Below are 20,279 nucleotides of genomic sequence, written 5' to 3' on the forward strand. Positions count from 1 at the left end.
ACGTAGCACTTTTCCCGGAGAAAAAAATAGCTCAAGAATAAGGACGTAAAAGTAGTTTGAAAATTAGAAGTGTTATTGATAACCTCGTTTACCATAGAAAAAATCGTATGGCCTCAGCTACAGTGGGCAGGAATTTTTAATTTGATGCTATCTGGCTGCCTGCTCGTCAATTTCGACGTTCTGTTTTACTGTAGGCCTGCTAGATGGAAGAGTAAACCGGATCTGTTGTGGGCATCTTTGACTGAGTTTTAATGAATTTTGTCGGGTGAACACAAAGTATGTCACCAGTGATCTTTCACATGCCGACATCGTACTACATGACGTGTCAAATGGACTTTCTCCGCCCTTCAAATATCCGACTACCTCTGCCTCATTGGAACCCGGTATCTTGAGATCCACAGAGGGAGCTTGTTTACACTAGACACACTTCGTATATCCGTTATCTAAACATGTTTCCTATTTCTACAGACGACGTTGAATTGTCACAGTTCATTTCGAGAAATACTTGAAAATTTCAGAATTGATTTAATGATTATTTGTAGTCTACTAATGGTGCTTCACTATGGATGTACCTTGTTGGGTTTTTCTCTTATAGCACAATCTAAGAACATGTTTTGATAGCATATAGGCACTGTGTACTACACTCAGATTTATAGCTGATAACACGGAGCCATCGATTATCTTATCTTGCAAAATAATAATAATAATAATAATAATAATAATAATAATAATGATGATAAGTAGCCCTAGTAAAGTTGGAAATATTTATGTATGAGGGGTCAATTTTTGTAACTTTTTTACCTATCTCCATACTCAGTTACCGGCGTTTTAAAGACTGTTGATCCACTTACGTAGCGAAATAAGTTTAGTTACACTCCACGAAAGGACGATAAGCCTCACTCGAGATCCAAGTTTCGAATTCTGACTTTTATAGTTAACTGAGGGAAATTTGTGTTTAAAGAATAGATTAGCATTCACTACATCTGCTCTTTAATGTGACATTTATTTTGTGGTAAGTAATGTCCCTCTATAAACTGTGAAAACTACCGTAACCTTTCTCACCCCCACCCTCATATGCTAATATAATCCCTTGGGGAACGATTCCATATCTAGATCAGAATAATTAGTTACTTCAGTCATGTTTATTTCCAAGGACTAAGTGACGCGTCTTTTTACTAGGAAACGCTCATCATCTTCTTAATCTGCTTACCCTCCAGGGTTGGTTTTTCCCTCGGACTCAGCGAGGGATCCACCTCTACCGCCTCAAGGGCAGTGTCCTGGAGCGTGAGACATTGGGTCGGGGGATACAACTGGGGGAAATGACTAGTACCTCGCCTAGGTGGCCTCACCTGCTATGCTGAACAGGGGCCTTGTGCGGGGATGGGAAGATTGGAAGGGATATACAATGGAGAGGTAAGGAAGCGGCCTTGGCCTTAAGTTAGGTACCATTGCGGCATTTGCCTGGAGAAGCGGAAAACCACGGAAAACCATTTCCAGGATGGCTGAGGTGGGAATCGAACCCACCTCTACTCATTTGACCCCCAAGGCTGAGTGGACCCCGTTCCAGCCCTCATACCACTTTTCAAATTTCGTGGCAGAGCCGGGAATCGAACCCGGGCCTCCGGGGGTGGCAGCTAATCACACTAACCACTACATCACAGAGGCGGACTCAGCATCTTCTATTAACACTAATTCCTGCAGTTTTGAAGAAATCATAGGAAGTTATGTTTTGTTGAAACAAACGCTTATACTAGGAGGGTTAACAAATCAGGGTATACCAAAGTCACTAGAATTGAGTCATGTGTTTAAATCGAAAGTCAAAATTTGAAATAGGAAAAATCAGTTTAATTTATAATACCCTGTAAGTTATAGTATTGCTTTGATACGAATGTACATGTAATTTGAAGTAAATAACGAAGAAAAAGCATGGGTGAACGATATTGATTACTCAGTTATTTCTGTTTTTTAAATCATTTCGCAAATAATCAGGGCTACGTTATCACATAATTATTCTAGCAAAACATTATTATTATTATTATTATTATTATTATTATTATTATTATTATTATTATTATTATTATTATTATTATTATTATTTTATTATTATTATTCCGCGGAGGAATGATGCATATTTTAATTACGTCTATCAGTATTGTGTGTTTAAGCAATCGTGCGAGTGGGATTGACCCACGCGGTAGAAGGGCTGCCTTGATGACTTACAAACTTCCGAATGCGATGTGTGATAATAACAGCTAATATCAGCAAAGACTGAACATGAAATTCGTTAGTGATCTGTTTAATTCGAAGTAAATACGGTACATTCCTTTGAAATATTTCGGAGTATTTTTGTGGGAACGAATGATAAATCCTCCCATCAATACTTTTTAAATAAAATCTGTGGTATCTTATACCCTGTGCACCCTTAAAATATGCTTAATGGGTAACATGAAAACATTGGATCAAGAAGGACTACAATCTCTCAGACCGTAATACCAACACCAAGGTGGTGGAATTCATGGGCGGGCAGCTGCCTTTGAAGTATCTGAGAATGCAGACTATTTTAAGTTAGGACATCAAAAACATAACTTCATTTCAATGAGAAACTTTCGCAAATGAGTTTACATTCCGCCAGAATCCAAACATAAAAAGATAAAACAAGTAGACAACAGAATATTGTATCCGGGAGATAGTGGGTTCGAACCCCATTGTCGGCAGCTCTGAAGATGGTTTTCCGTGGTTTCCTATTTTCACACCAGGCAAATACTGGGGCTGTACCTTAATTAAGGCTACGGCTGTTTCCTTCCTACTCCTAGCCCTTTCCTAACCCATCGTCGCCGTAAGACCTATCTGTGTCGGCGCTACGTAAATCAACTTCTAAAAAAAGAAAGAAGCAGAAAATTTAAAAGATATATGTATTTATACATTATTTATTTATTTATTTATTTATTTATTTATTTATTTATTTATTTATTTATTTATTTATTTATAATTTCGAATGGTTCATGTTTGTGGGTTACTGTAGTCACGTCCTAGTTCGTGAACCGTGGGCAACGGCTGAGTGGCCTAGTAAGTGGTCCTGAGAGTCGGGATACCAGTTGCTATGGAATGGGAGTGGGCATCTCGGACATATTCTGAGTCCTGGCCCTCCTTGTGCTCAGGCGGCTAGGACTATACAATCCACCGGTGGTCCATAACCCGTTAGAGGAGAGATCCTCACATGGACTATGTGCAAGTAGGGCAGCATCCTGCTTCATGAATCGACCGAGCTCAGAACATTTTAAGCAAGCCTCGGACCTATGGGAGTAACGGAGTCCCACTCCCATTTGACAGGCGAGGGACTCCTTGGAAACAACTTGGCGAACGAAATGGAATTCGATGGGGAGCTATCAATATTAATGGAGCTTATGGAAGAAAGAAAGTAGAACTGGCTGAGTCAGCAAAGAGGATGAATCTGGATGTGCTGGGAGTAAGTGATATTCGGGTAAGGGGAGATAATGAGGAAGAGATTGGAGATTATAAAGTGTACTTGACGGGTGTTAGAAAGGGAAGGGCAGAGTCTGGGGTAGGGCTCTTTATCAGGAATACCATTGCACGGAACATAGTTTCTGTTAGGCACGTAATTGAGCGAATGATGTGGGTAGATTTGTCAGTTGGAGGAATTAGGACTAGAATTGTGTCCGTGTATTCACCATGTGAGGGTGCAGATGAGGATGAAGTTGACAAGTTTTATGAAGCATTGAGTGACATCGTAGTCAGGGTAAACAGCAAGGATAGAATAGTGCTAATGGGCGATTTCAATGCGAGAGTTGGGAATAGAACTGAAGGAAACGAAAGGGTGATTGGTAAGTGTGGGGAAGATATTGAAGCTAATGGGAATGGGAAACGTTTGCTGGACTTCTGTGCTAGTATGGGTTTAGCTGTTACGAATACATTCTTCAAGCATAAGGCTATTCACCGCTACACATGGGAGGCTAGGGGTACCAGATCCATAATAGACTATATCTTAACAGACTTCGAATTCAGGAAATCTGTTAGGAATGTACGAGTTTTCCTGGGATTTTTCGATGATACAGACCACTATCTGATCTGTAGTGAACTAAGTATCTTTAGGCCTAGGGTAGAGAAAGTGAAATCTGTCTGCAAACGAATAAGGGTAGAAAATCTCCAGGACGAGGAAATTAGACTGAAGTACATGGATATGATTAGTGAGAAGTTTCGAACAGTAGACATTAAGCAGGTTCAGGATATAGAAAGTGAATGGGTGGCATACAGGGATGCTGTAGTAGAAACAGCCAGGGAATGCCTTGGAATAACTGTGTGTAAAGATGGGAAAAGGCGAACATCTTGGTGGAATGATGAAGTGAGAGCAGCTTGTAAACGTAAAAAGAAGGCTTATAAGAAATGGCTCCAAACAAGGGCCGAGGCAGATAGGAAGTTGTATGTAGATGAAAGAAACAGAGCGAAACAAATAATTGTTGAATCCAAAAAGAAGTCATGGGAAGATTTTGGTAACAACCTGGAAAGGTAGGTCAAGCAGCAGGGAAACCTTTCTGGACAGTAATAAAGAATCTTAGGAAGGGAGGGAAAAAGGAAATGAACAGTGTTTTGAGTAATTCAGGTGAACTCATAATAGATTCCAGGAAATCACTGAAGAGGTGGAGGGAATATTTTGAACATCTTCTCAAAGTAAAAGGAAATCATCCTGGTGGTGTTGTGAACAGCGAAGCTCAAGGGGAGGAGGAAAATGATGTTGGTGAAATTATGCTTGAGGAAGTGGAAAGGATGGTAAATAAACTCCATTGTCATAAAGCAGCAGGAATAGATGAAATTAGACCTGAAATGGTGAAGTATAGTGGGAAGGCAGGGATGAAATGGCTTCATAGAGTAGTAAAATTAGCCTGGAGTGTTGGTAAGGTACCTTCAGATTGGGCAAAAGCAGTAATTGCCCCTATCTATAAGCAAGGGAACAGGAAGGATTGCAACAACTATCGAGGTATCTCACTGATTAGTATACCAGGCAAAGTATTCACGGGCATCTTGGAAGGGAGGGTGCGATCAGTCGTTGAAAGGAAGTTGGATGAAAACCAATGTGGTTTCAGACCACAGAGAGGCTGTCAGGATCAGATTTTCAGTATGCGCCAGGTAATTGAAAAATGCTACGAGAGGAATAGGCAGTTGTGTTTATGTTTCGTAGATCTAGAGAAAGCATATGACAGGGTACCGAGGGAAAAGATGTTCGCCATACTGGGGACTATGGAATTAAAGGCAGATTATTAAAAGCAATCAAAGGCATTTATGTTGACAATTGGGCTTCAGTGAGAATTGATGGCAGAATGAGTTCTTGGTTCAGGGTACTTACAGGGGTTAGACAAGGCTGTAATCTTTCACCTTTGCTGTTTGTAGTTTACATGGATCATCTGCTGAAAGGTGTAAAATGGCAGGGAGGGATTCAATTAGGTGGAAATGTAGTAAGCAGTCTGGCCTATGCTGACGACTTGGTCTTAACGGCAGATTGTGCGGAAAGCCTACAGTCTAATATCATGGAACTTGAAAATAGGTGCAATGAGTATGGTATGAAAATTAGCCTCTCGAAGACTAAATTGATGTCAGTAGGTAAGAAATTCAACAGAATTGAATGTCAGATTGGTGATACAAAGCTAGAACAGGTCGATAATTTCAAGTATTTAGGTTGTGTGTTCTCCCAGGATGGTAATGTAGTAAGTGAGATTGAATCAAGATGCCGTAAAGCTAATGCAGTGAGCTCGCAGCTGCGATCGACTGTATTCTGTAAGAAGGAAGTCAGCTCCCAGACGAAACTATCTTTACATCGGTCTGTTTTCAGACCAACTTTGCTTTACGGGAGCGAGAGCTGGGTGGACTCAGGATATCTTATTCATAAGTTAGAAGTAACAGACATGAAAGTAGCAAGAATGATTGCTGGTACAAACATGTGGGAACAATGGCAGGAGGTTACTCGGAATGAGGAGATAAAGGCTAATTTAGGAATGAACTCGATGGATGAAGCTGTACGCATAAACCGGCTTCGGTGGTGGGGTCATGTGAGGTGAATGGAGGAGGATAGGTTACCTAGGAGAATAATGGACTCTGCTATGGAGGGTAAGAGAAGTAGAGGTAGACCAAGACGACGTTGGTTATACTCGGTTTCTAACGATTTAAAGATAAGAGGTATAGAACTAAATGAGGCCACAACACTAGTTGCAAATCGAGAATTGTGGCGACGTTTAGTAAATTCACAGAGGCTTGCAGACTGAACGCTGAAAGGCATAACAGTCTATAATGATAATGTATGTATGTATGTATAATTTCGAGTATTCAGGATGTGTGTTCTCGCAGGATGGTAATATAGTGAGATTGAATTAAGGTGCAGTAAAGCTAATGGAGTGAGCTCGCGGTTGCGATCAGCAGTATTCTGCAAGAAGGAAGCCAGCTCCTGGACGAAACTAACTTTATATCGGTCTGTTTTCAGACCAACTTTGCTTTACGGGAGTGAAAGCTGGGTGGATTCAGGATATCTTATTCATATGTTAGAAGTAACAGACATGAAAGTAGCGAGAATGAGTGCTGGCACAAACAAGTGGGAACAATGGCAGGAGGGTACTTGGAATGATGAGATAAAGACTAAGTTAGGAATGAACTATATGGATGAAACTGTACGCATAAACCGGTTTCGGTGGTGGGTCATGTGAGGCGAATGAAGGAGGATAGGTTACCTAGGAGAGTAATGGACTCTGTTATGGAGGATAAGAGAAGTAGAGGGAGACGACGATGGTTAGACTCAGTTTCTAACGATTTAAAGGTAAGAGGTGTAGAATTAAGTGAGGCCACAGCACGAGTGGCGACGTTTAGTAAATTCACAGAGGTTTGCAGACTGAACGCTGAAAGGCATAACGGTCTATAATGTATGTATTTATTGATTGATTTATGATCCGCTAATCGGTCAACTAGGGTTCACGATAAGCTTCATTATACATTCTGGCGTTTATTCAGTTTTCGTTTGATCAGTAGGTTTTCATTAGCTCAGTGTGTCGTGCACGGCGTTCATCCGACCACTTTGCATCAGTTGTCCACTTCACAACCCGGAGGGTTCCAAAAGTCACGATGCTTGTTCTGAAAAGGTCTCGTTTGTGCGCTTCATCTGGCCGTAGGCCCATTTTTTCGAGGTCTTTTTTGACGTGAACATATCAAGGAATTGTTTTTTTTGTTTTGAGTCAAAATTGTTAAAAATGCGTTTTTTTCCATCGAGAGTCTCCCATCCGACATAGGTGACCGTAGAAGCGAGCAATGCTTTTGCGCAATGTGTCCGTGATCTTCTCTATCTTAGAGTAGATTTCTTGTCTGGATTTTCTTATGTACGTTTCGTTTTTGTACTTTAGGCCAAGCATGTTGTGGAGAATCGTTTTTTCTTTTTGCTCTAACGTATCATACCTTTATTTCCATGGCGTGACTCAGGCTATGAAGCCTGCTTTTCTGCCAAACCATGTCTTGTAATGTACAAAAGGTTTAATAACATATTACACACACAATATAATACTGAACTGTACACATAATTATAAAAAAAACATTAAGGGAAGAAAAGATAAACATATATAACATAACCCAGAATAAAAAGAAAGTGTCCTAATGAGCCAATAAAAGCAAAGAAAATTGTTGTAATATGTCAATAGAAACAAATTTATCACGAACCTTAGTGAAATAACAAAACAGGAAAACAGAATTCATGCATTTACCCTCAACTTGATCCGTCAAATACCAGTTCAGATAGGGTTCGCTTAGATCATTGGGCAACGAATTCCATGTTCAAATTGTACTGACAACAAAAGAATTACAGTAGAGGGTAGAACTGTGATTTGGTATTTTTGAGGATTAGGGTAGCTGCAGCTCTGGTCTGGATGTTATGACTGGTTGAGAGCAACTGGAAGAATAAGAGGGTGTCTGTTTGTATACAATTTTGTGGAATAGAAGCAACGAATTATAGCTAAGACGCTGGTTTCGTTTAAACCAATTTAGCTCGTGAAATGCAGGAGTTACATGATATTTTGGCATGTGTGTTCATTATCATTATCATTATGAAGTGGACATAAGCATTCTGAGCTCTCTGAAGTCTGCTGGAGAGGGCGCCACTTAGTTTGCCGAACACAACGTCACAATAGTCAAACAGAGGTATTATTAGCTGTTGAAGCAACAGCTTTCTGGCCTTGAAAGGAAGTACATCTTTCATTCTTTTTAAGTGAGTGAAGGGAGAAAAATACTCGTTGGCATATAGTTGTTACGTGATCTGTTCAGTGAAGGTTTTTGTCCAGTATTAATCCCAAATCTTTAACTTTGTTTTTAAAAGGGATAATGAATCCATTCAACGTTGTTGGGGGCGGGGGTCGTTCATTAAGTGATAAAGGGCCTGGGATGTACCTATCATTACAGCTTGAGTTTTAACGGGGTTCATTTTGATTCCGTTTAGTGTAGTTCACACTTCAACATGCGCAAGATCTTGATTAATTTTACTTTCGTGTGAGCAGAGACTTGTAAATCGTCTGCGTATATATGATATTACAATTTTCAATATTTGATTAAATAATTTCGTTTGAAATATGAACAGCACAACACTGACGAAATGAAACATGTAAATAAATACCACATACAATACATAATTATAGAACAACCAGCTTTTTCTAAATATGAAGTTGTTAGGACAATTGATTCAGAATAAAGTAATGTAAATAGCAGTTTACCTGGTAAGCCCACTTGCTGTTCAGCTTAAGATCCTGGATAATATTTTACTTCACTCATAAGTAATCAGTATCGCTCCTCTTCACGTGTTGACTGTGCAGCTTTTTAGCAATATCCTTGAAGACATTTTTGTCATGTAGCTAGAACTTTAGTGCAATTAGTGACAAAAATGTTGGCCAGGACTTTCATACATTTCTTTAACATTTTGATTAATGGCACACGACGTCCGTCTCAATGGCTAAATGGTTAGCGTGCTGGCCTTTGGTCCCAGGGGTCCCGGGTTCGATTCCAGACAGGGTCTGGAATTTTAACCATAATTGATTAATTGCCCTGGCACTGGGTGTATGTGACGTCGTCATCATTTCATCCTCGCCACGACGCGCAGGTCGCCTACGGGAGTCAAATCAAAAGACCTGCATCTGGCAAGCCGAACTTGTCCTCGGACACTCCCGACACTAAAAGCCATTCACAATTTCATTTTTATGGCACACGACACTTGCAGACACATTATTTAGTGTTTTAAGTCACTTGGAGGCCTAGTTTTACTACAGCATCTCTTATATAATTTCAAAAAGTGTGCTTCATACGTGGCGCTGATGAGTATTTGGACCAGGCGAGTTGGCCGTGCGGTTAGGGGCGTGCAGCTGTGAGCTTGCATCCGAAAGATAGTGGGTTCGAACCCCACTGTCGGCAGCTCTGAGGATGGTTTTCCGTGGTTTCCCATTTTCACACCACGCAAATGCTGGGGCTGTACCTTAAATAAGGACTCGGCCGCTTCCTTTCCATTCCTAGGCCTTTCCTATTCTTATCCCATCGTCGCCATAAGACCTATCTGTGTCGGTGCGACGTAAAGCAAATTGTAAATCAGTTGAGTGTTTGGAAAAGACAGTGAACATCAAAACTAAGGGACAGCAGGAAAGCCGAAGGGCCCTTTAATCCACCTCTGTTTAGCTGCATACAGTAAGAATAAAGTTCCAGGTTTTCACAATCAATAAGTAGTTTATCAGATTGTAACATAACTTGACACTCTAAATACTTTCCTCTCCTCCTTAGTTTTTCGAGGAGGATCATGCACGTATAACTACCAATACACCAAGAGTCTTTTGAGTTTCTACAGGAACAGTATAACAGCGGGACTCATCAATAGCAGATTCAAAAGTAAGTTTTCATCTACCTTACTTTGGGTAAATGCCACTGCTAGGTTCTTCAATGTGAATTCTTCTAACTTCGCAGACTTCAGCAAATTTAATACTTTGAATTTTCGATCAGATTCGAGTATCCGTTCGAATGATACATTGTACCTGTAGCCCCTCAGTTTTCTATTAGCTGCTATATGTCTGTCTGTAATGTGGATGTGTGTATGTAGGCAAACTTGTATTTATCAAAAGTGTATTTACATAGACCAACAGTTGCAAGGAGTGTAAGAGTTAGAGCTGTGTATTTGCCGTTGGTGAGTTTTCCTTCAGCCTGAGTTTTCCTTCACTTTTCAGTGTTTGCAGAAACGGGAGCTTGGTGTCATTGGGACTGTAAATTGGATTTACATCCTCATTTAAAGATGTTCCCCTCATGACATGCTGAACATTGACTGAACATTAACTTTCAAAATTAGACGGTACCCTCATTAGACCATACCCTCATTATGCAACATCTCTAATGTCACAATGTTTTTCTGATCAAAAATACTCATAGCTAGAGCAACATTTTGCCTCTCAATAGCTGCGGGATACATATTCTCAATGACAGTGAATGTCTGTTTAGCATCTGGGCCAACAAATATTTCATTAAATCAACACAAAGAAATAAATGAACTGGATTAAAGCCATTATATATATTTATTAATAATAAAGCCAAGCTTTCTGCCAAATTACATTGGCCTTCATCAAGGCATGTGAAGTTTTGCCTCCGACAGTGAGCAAATAAATTATCTGAAGGAACATGGAAGTCATGCCCGTACCATCCACGGCCTACCCTACTAACTGGACTCGAGGATCGTGGCGCTGTGCTGTGGTGGTTGGGAGGGAACAAGGTCTGTCTAGGGAGGTCAAGTCACGAATGCTTCTTATGGAGCCGCCATATTGGGTCTTTAAGCGAGCGTAACCAAAGGCAAGTGCATTTGAATTTAGAGGATTTCGGTGGCGTACATTGAAATAAAAACAGAACATCAACTATTTTTCGTAAAGAATTTAACTGGGCATGTACTGTTCATGTATATATAACTGTATAACACTTAAATGATATTAAACATTCACAGCTATTTGAATAGGAAGATAATTAGCAGAGCCTGATTTTTTTTTTGAGAAACAAGAATCAACAGGAAAGCTCTGTCCTACTCTTTTACTTCCTTACAACTTGGTCTTACTGTGTTTCCTATTAATATCATCTGTCAAGTACGTAATCTTATTGACATAAACATAGAAATCTGTACAGTACCAGTATCTGTACGGTACATGAAATACTGAACTTGATAATAATAATAATGTTATTTGATTTACGTCCCACTAACTACTTTTTAAGGCCTTCGGAGACGCCGAGGTGCCGGAATTTAGTCCCGCAGGAGTTCTTTTACATGCCAGTAAATCTACCGACACGGGGCTGTCGTATTTGAGCACCTTCAAATACCACCGGACTGAGCCAGGATCGAACCTGCCAAGTTGGGGTTAGAAGGCCAGCGCCTTAACCGTCGGAGCCACTCAGCCCGGCCGCTGAACTTGAAGTAGTATACTTAAAGTACTAAGAGACAGTTGTAATAAATTACCTTCAGCGTTTTCTTTATTAAGAAAGTAATTATCGATACTGCGTTTCTAAGGGGTTACCCCAGTGTGTTGACGAACACTCAATGCCTCTTGAGTTGAGTGCATTAAATGATGTTTGGTAACTGTTGTTATCCATTCATGTGGTATTTCTTTGGGTTCTAAGGCAAAAATACTCTGCACATGTGCAACAAAGGTGATGTTCGTAGCTACTCTTAACTAGTTTATTGATAACCCATGCAGCTTATAGTACCAAGTGGTGGTGGTGATTGTTGTTTTAAGAGGAAGTACAACTGGGCAACCATCTTCTATAAACACTAATCAGAAGAAAACAAATGGAAGGGGTCCAATACTTCGAAAAATGAAGGTATCGGTAAAAGAAAGATGAAGGCCACAAAGTGCGTGGAAATGAAAAACTTCCTAGGCCTCGAATGCGCTAATGCCGTCGCGGTCGGAAAAGAACAAGTGTTGACCAGGGCAAGTCGGATGGGATAGAATAGGTGAGAGCAAAACACAAGTGAAATTAATGTCAAGACTCAGCTAAGAGCCTCGTAGTCACAACCCAGATTGATTTCCCCCTGTGGGCGGGGGCAATAGAATAACACCCACGGTATTCCCTGCCCGTCATAAGAGGTGACTGAAAGGGGCGTCAGGATCTCCTAACTAGGGAGCGTGGGTTGCGACCAAGGGGCTCTCAACTGAGTCCTAAAGTTCATGCATATAATAATAATAATAATAATAATAATAATAATAATAATAATAATAATAATAATAATAATAATAATAATCGTGGTTAAGAAAATTACAGCAATTGGTAAACACGATTCCTTAAGGAATAGAAATCCAGTCACTATTAAGTTGAGTTACCCTAGGTTAGGCTATTTTAGGGATTACATTAGGATATTATGTTAGGCTACGGTACGTTAAATTACAGTAGTTGGTTAGTGCGAGTGTTGTGATCTTTAAGTATTTGTCCAGCCAGATAAAGTACTCCATAGAGCATTTAAGGTGAATGAAATATAGCTGTAAATAATAACTACAGTACCGTAAAAGACTGCTATTAACAATTATTGTTGTAATGATGACAAACTGGACACACATTTTTGGTTTGAAGAAATAGGCCAGCGAAATTAACCAATTACGGTTAAAATTCCTGACCTTGCCGGAAATCGAACTCGGGACCGCTATGACCAAAAGGCAAGCACGCTAATCATTTAGCCATGGAGCCGGATGCATGAAAAGGAAATTTTCATAAACAACAATACTACTATTACACATTTCCTGTTACTTTCCTTGCTTGTTTTGAAAGACAGTTCCCTTTCTTTGGGAGGTTTCCTATCATTATGTCAAAGACTTGGGTGGATTAGGGACGTTGAAAATATTTGGGATAGAATTCCACTTGAGTAGTTTCCGTCCATCTGCCCTCTTTAGTTCAAATAGCGATTCTTAAAAATCATGCTAGAAGAAAATACATAATAAGACCTATAAATATAAAACATCGTTCATACAAACATATTACTGTATTATTCAGGAGTAATACGAGTGTATAAGTTCACAAAACAGCGCACAAGACGGAATTATCTGTAGATTACCATTTGTCATGCCTACAGTTTTGTACCCACTGAGCTCTTCTTTGCTTAACTTTCGGAAAGCGAAACACTCTAATTCCGTCAGTTGTCTTATTTTGACAATTTGGAGCGGCACAGTATCCCATTTTCTTTCAAAATACAAGTATTAACTCACATCATTACATTGTGCACGCCCACATAACAACGATATTTGAGACCCAATATGGCCGCCACCGCAAAGGATTGTGGTAGCGTGACCAGACCTCCCTAGACAGACCTTGGGAGGGAAGTTACTGATGCACCGCCCTCTGTCGACAGTTTGAGTGCGTCTCGCTGTGCCATGGTGGTGTTATGCATGTATTTCTGCAGTACAGGTCTCCATGTATTTGATAACTTGAAGCCGTCTTCCCTGTTGATGTTATTTGGGCGCAGCCATAGAGATAGAGCTGCGCGAGCCATAGAGATAGAGCTGCGCCCAAATAACATCAACGGGGAAGCCGGCTTCAAGTTATCAAATACATGGAGACCTGTACTGCAGAAATACATGCATAACACCACCATGGCACAGCGGGTCGCACTCAAACTGTCGACAGAGGGCGGTGCATCAGTAACTTCCCTCCCAACCACCACAGCACAGCGCCACGATCCTTGAGTCCAGTTAGTAGGGTAGGCCGTGGATGGTACGGGCATGACTTCCATGTTCCTTCAGATAATTTATTTGCTCACTGTCGGAGGCAAAACTTCAAATGCCCTGATGAAGGACAATGTAATTTGGCAGAAAGCTTGGCTTTATTATTAATAAATATATATATAGTGGCTTTAATCCAGTTCATTTATTTCTTTGTGTTAATACAATGAGTCACGAAAACTTACGTTCATTAATTTCATTAAATCATCTGTTCAATCAATTATTTCTAATACGTTTCAATAAATACATATTGTCAAACAGAAGAAAGAGAGACTTAAAAAAATCAGCTGGATTAGGAACGCATGCTTTTAGGGTACCACCACTTAACAGCTAAAACACATTCTTATTGGTTTGGTGATTATCTGCGACCAAACACACTACATCAAAGTTAAGTTCATTCATTACTTTGAAACAGTGATGGGCAACGCTCTCTCTCGAGACTCTCGAGACTGACTTCACAGAGCTCGAGACTCTCGCGAAAATTTCGAGACCGATTGTCCTGCGCTTCGATCTGTGCGACGTCCCTGTAACTACGAGTGTAAACTTGATAGCTTAACATAAACAGTTATTGCGTGAAATAACGTTCTGCTACGGAAACGTGTGAGCCAGTACATTTTGTCAATAGCTTGGAGAAGTACTGCATGTTTAAGTATGAGCCCCTTAATACCATTAACGAAAATGAAAACAGGATGTCAGTATCTTAAACTGTTCACTACCTGGATACTTAGAGGCGTGCATTATTCGAACTTGAGACGGGGAAAGGTGTGCTTAGTTGCATATGCAACCACCATTACACATGAGTGGAACGTGTAATCTAAAATGCCCGAGTTTGCTCTAATTCTTTCTACAGTGGTGTCATGCAAAACACGCTCTGTGCTCGGTTCATATTTGTCGAGTATGGCTATGACCGGATTTGTTTCTCAAAGGCGAGGCGAGCCATGTTCGTTCGACCTTGCCCCTTGATACTCGCTTCTTCACGTGCTGTCTGAGTCACAGGTAGAAGCGCTCGCCTCCCTCCTTCATTGTTTAGCCGTACTCTGTTAAGTTTGTCTCGCTTGCCTTTATCTCTCGAAACATTACGCCTTTGCGCCAATGGTGGACTCATGAATGGGCAGGAAACTGTCAATAATTAAACATATTTTATACTATGTTTCTACACTGCACTGGGAGAAATGGTTAATGGATTTCATGTGCTACGTGTTTTCCTCCACGCTAGCGTACTTTACTGCTCTGTATAAAAACTTAACACCGTGGCACTACAGCCCTGAAGGGCCTTGGCCTACGAAGTGACCGCTGCTCAGCCCGAAGGCCTGCAGATTACGAGGTTTCGTGTGGTCAGCACGACGAATCCCCTCGGCCGTTATTCTTGGCTTTCTGGTTTCTATACGGCAACTAAACACATTAGCACAAGCCATATATTTCACTACTATCCATACCAAAGAAATTGTGTATAAACTGTGCAAATTAATGCACATGAGTCCACACAGTTAAATATAAACCTGACAATTCATGGAAAAAGTCCTCTTTGCTCAAGGTTTTTCTATTCAAGGATATATGATAGATGGCTATTGCAGAAGCTTGAGCTCAAAATTGGGAATGTACTGCAAACGAATTTGTTTATTGTTATTATTATGAATTAATAACAAGTCATTGACTTGGTCTGGATTTAACTTAACGAACAACCATGCCTTACTCATCGTATATACAGTACTTCCTCACCTCATACTTCTGACTTAATTATGTAGGTAACAGAGTGCTGGCATTTCACTCCCGTTTACTTCTACATCCTTATAGAAAGACATTGCAGGGACGCTGTTATAGGAGTAATGCAGTTTTCTTTTTATAGGTAAATCTGCTCAAATAACATGCAATCTTTCAGGTTTCTCTTGTTGGTTGGAATAGAACCCGTGATCATGGGTCGGACACCTCCATTGATCGCTCGAGGAAGATAATAAACCAGTGAACGATGGGCACGACCGCTGGTAATGCTGTAAAATTTTATACTACTACTACTACTACTACTACTACTACTACTACTACTACGACCACTACTACTACTAATACTACTAGTGCATGACTTCTGTATAGGCTCGGTGGTGGCCTAATGAGGATGAAAGAATGACAAAGACGTCATAAACACCAGTCCCCAAGGCAGGGGAATTAAAAGTACGAGAGGGTTCGTTCGGAGAATTGAACCGGGGCCATCGGACCAGAGGCATTTAGCCACAAAGTCGGACTTTAACTTGTTAAACATTACGCTACCATGTCCCCTGATCAGGTGTTGAGTATTGGCACTGACAGAGGACGGGGCAGTAGCTTGTGAAACAGCTTTGACAACCCTACAACCCTGCAGGCTACTCCGTTGGCTATTTGCTGCAGCTCGAAACGCTCCACTATACAAACTATCGAAAAGGGATAACCTATGTCTAGTGATAGCCCACGTCTTGAATCCAGCATACATCACTGCTGAATACGTGGATGTAGGCAAAACTACTTCCGCCAGGTTTATCTGTCACGGTATGTAATGTGTCGATGACAAGCGTCTCCGTCGGATAGCTCGGATGGTAAGAGCGGATACACAAGCTGTAGCGAATCAGATTACTCGCGAATTCAATGCTGGATAGCAACGAATTGTGTCAGCAACCGGTTGTCAGCAACCATACTATCCAGAACCATCTCTTTGCAATGAGGTGCAGAATCCGCCGTCCCAGTAGTGCTCACCGCACATCACAAGGCACATTAACATGGGCAAAGAAGTAATGTTGGAAACTCGAGGCATGGTAAAAAGTCGCCTGGACAGTTTAGTCGAGTTACCACTTGGTACACGCCGATGGCAGGGTACGAATGCGTCGCCAAGTACAGGCGGCAAAGGAACTCTTCTTGCCAGCAGGATAGAGTTGGTGGTGGTATCCTCGTTTGGGGACTGTTCACAAGGGATCAAATGAGGCCCCTGGTACACCTACAAACATCCCTTACTGGCGAACGATACAGGAATCTGCTGTGGATCATGTCCACCCATTTGTTCGCCTCCAGTATCCTGAAGGAGAGCTGTACCCTCAGGCGATTGGAAAGTTAGCGCTACATTGTTCATCGGTAAATTTTCCTCTTTGCAAGATACAGTCGTTATAGACTTTGAAGGCCTGTGGGCGCTTTATTGAATAGTTATGAAACAACATGCTCAGGGCTAAATATATTTCAATAAAAGTTAAAATTATTCTCACATTGCTTATTTCACAGTTCCTAATTTTCAGTAGATTGAGATGGTAACAATAATCCACATAAATTGCGATTCGAAACTAAACTCTCGTTTCTCAACTAATTATTTTTGTAGTACATAAACACCCACTGGATCTGGGTATTATTCACCATTACTCAGTTCTAGGGTAGCTCTCAGTGGCGCCAATTTCATGTCCGCAATCATAGGAATAACGAACATCCATTTGTATAGTTGTTAGTTATGCTTACTATTTGGTGAGCGTTCGGAAGCCTGAACTTGCCTCATTTCAAATGTGACATTTTTTGCTATTTGCTTTACGTCGCACCGACACAGATATGTCTTATGGCGACGATGGGATGGGAAAGGCATAGGAATGAGAAGGAAGCGGTCGTGGCCTTAATTAAGGTACAGCCCCAGCATTTGCCTGGTGTGAAAATGGGAAAGCACGGAAAACCATCTTCAGGGCTGCCGACAGTGGGGTTCGAACCCACTATCTCCCGATTACTGGATACTGGCCGCACTTAAGCGACTGCAGCTATCGAGCTCGGTGACATAATTTTTAAGAATAATTCACGCCTTGTAGCATGATTGATTGTTGGTTAGTGTAGTAGATGCTTCAGATTTTTTCGGTGGTCTGTTTTGTTACTTATTGTTCGTAATTTAAGACGGATCAGTTAAACACTATTGTATTAAAAAATAACCGATATTACATTAAAAAATTCAGGTTCACATTATCGTCCCGTAACGCCATTTGTAATTTAAAGATTTTGGCGTACTTAGCAAATAATTTAAGGGAGAAGTACTGTTTTATTTATTTATTTATTTATTTATTTATTTATTTATTTATTTATTTATTTATTTATTTATTTGCTAGTGGCTTAACGTCGCATGAACGTTCTTTGATGACTGATTAGAAAAGTGCTAGGACCAGGAAGGAAGCGGCCGTGGCCTTAGAGTACAACCTCTGTATTTGCCTGGTGTGAAAACAGGAAATTTTGGAAAATCACGGATTCGAACCCGCTACGTTTCGGAATGCAAGCTACAGCTACACCGTCCATATCGTGCCACTACTCGCTCGATGAAAAGGGCAACCGCTCCTCTATGTTCCAGTGAGGGTGCCAATGCTGTAAGGTACAAAGTACATTGAGTAGTATCATATCAAATTAAGTCGCAAGATTCGTTGTTTATAAATCAAATAGTGTGAGATTTCCAACTGATTACTGACGAATTAAAACCAGTTACGGTAGTTGACATTGTAACTTTCACTCCTGATGAACTCGGGAACTGTTCGTGACTTAATACGGTAGTTGGAAGCAAGGTCACACACATGAACTAGTAGCAATGTAGGCTACAGTGTGACCTTCGAAGAAATGTTGAACGACTTCCCTTGTTAAAATCTTATCACTTGGGCTCGGAAGTTGAGGAAAAATCCTTTTTTTTGTATTTTTATAAAGTGCCCGAAGAAGATGCCCAACATAATATATGTTCATTCTGGGTCATTGTAGACCTGAAAATGGTGGGTTTTATTTGTCTTTTTTGCCCCTTTTTTGGTTTTTTTGCTTATTGGTTCTTTCTCTTAGCTATTTCTTAGATTTTAACAGCTTTTTTGCAACTTCACCTTCTTTAGACTACGTTTTTACTGCCCGTCCTAAATTAAACATATTTTCTCTAGTAAATACATATATTTGAACCATATCTGAAAAGAGAGAAAATGAAATGAAAAAATAAATGAGTGCTTGAAAACATCCAGGGGTATCAAATTATGTGCAAGATCAGTGACATAGAGAGGAGAAAATGATGAATGGTTTTGAAGAGGAAAATCTCACTTGCTTCAAGTATGAACCCGTAATATCCGTTAATGTGGAGTGAAGTTCCTCGATGTTTCGCAACGTACTGTCTGAAAGTCGACGGTGCTTTACATTTAAGAACCTAGAGATGATTATTGTGATATACTGCTAAGTGAACTGAGGTAAAGTTTCCAAATCCAATTTCTGTAACGCTAGTGTGGTTATGCCAAATATTATTCTAGTTATACTAATTGTTTGTTTCTGTAGGATGTTCATTGCGTGTACACTGAATTCATTCTAGGTGGAAAAAATCTTCTAAATTCTGGAAGTACTTTTTTAACAAACTCGGAATTCATTTTTTGAAATTGTTAATCTAAAAATATATACTGTCTGAAAGAAGTCGTATTTCACTGTTACTTTGTTGCACTGTATGTTGCATACCATCAGAATTGTGCATTTTTAAACATTATAATCCTTCATAAAATATGTAATTAAAACTAAAATTAGGAATGAATTTGAATCGCACTTTTACGTCTTTTTTGCCAGTTTTTAGAACCTTTTTGGTTGTTTCTAGGTATTTGTATGTTATTTTAGGCAATTTATAGGTCTTCAACTTCGGAGGCCTACTTATCACACTTGAAATAGAAATGGAGAAATACTTCCGTCAAACCACTTACATCCAAGTGCTTGGTAATTTCGAATACTTGTTTGTTACACGAAGTAAGTTGATTGAATCACGTTATTTACTAATTGCTCACGGTGTTGACAAGAAGAACGGCTACCTTGAATGCTTCATCCGCACAGTCTGGTTTTAACATGCTTAAAAAATAAATTAGAAAAAGTGGAAAAATTAAATCCTAATTGTAGACTACTACATATTTTAGAATGCACTGTATTTAGTTTCGGTCTACTGTACATTAGTAAGCAGAATTTTATTAATCGAACAAGTTAAACCAACATTCATCGCAGCTTTTACCCAATTACTTGGGGTCGGCACTTTGCGTGGATTTACTGTAGCTCACTTTTACGGTCAGATGCCTTTCCCCTTACCAACCCTATGTGGAGGGATGTACTCACTATTGTTGTGTTCCGGTGAGGTCTTGTATTGTAATGTGTTGTCAGTAAGTTAATCTGTATATTAATACGAACACAAACACACAGCCCCCGAAGTGGAGAAATTTACCAAAGTAAAAAATCCTCGACGCGGCCAGGAATCTATTTCCGGTTGTTGTGAGCCGAAGGCCGTTGCGCTGACCATTCAGCCAGGGAATCTGACACTGGTCATTCTTTTTACGTCCTAAATGTTACATAGGACAAAGTTTGAAAACATCAGAAAGTTAAATGACCCGAAAACAAAATCCTTCAAAATTGTTTGACTTCCGAACTTAAATCCCACAGTGTTGTGTTCTTTTATATCATAAATAGCTGAAGTACATGTTGTTGATGGGATAATTACGTAGCAGGTGCATAATTATATTTTTTTTCCACCCCTCATGTTGTTCCCCAGGTTCTGAGGTGCATAAG

At 40.2% G+C, this 20,279-nt stretch overlaps 1 protein-coding gene across 3 annotated transcripts in view; it reads left to right on the forward strand.

Moving 5' to 3' along the window:
• The window catches only part of LOC136856844 (ubiquitin carboxyl-terminal hydrolase 2), a 434,922-nt gene that overhangs the window by 61,057 nt on the left and 353,586 nt on the right, over positions 1 to 20,279 (forward strand). The gene's annotated exons all lie outside the window — the stretch shown is intronic.

This window comes from Anabrus simplex, chromosome 1 (genome assembly GCF_040414725.1).
Source record: "Anabrus simplex isolate iqAnaSimp1 chromosome 1, ASM4041472v1, whole genome shotgun sequence".
In the NCBI taxonomy this organism is placed as follows: Eukaryota; Metazoa; Arthropoda; class Insecta; order Orthoptera; family Tettigoniidae; genus Anabrus; species Anabrus simplex.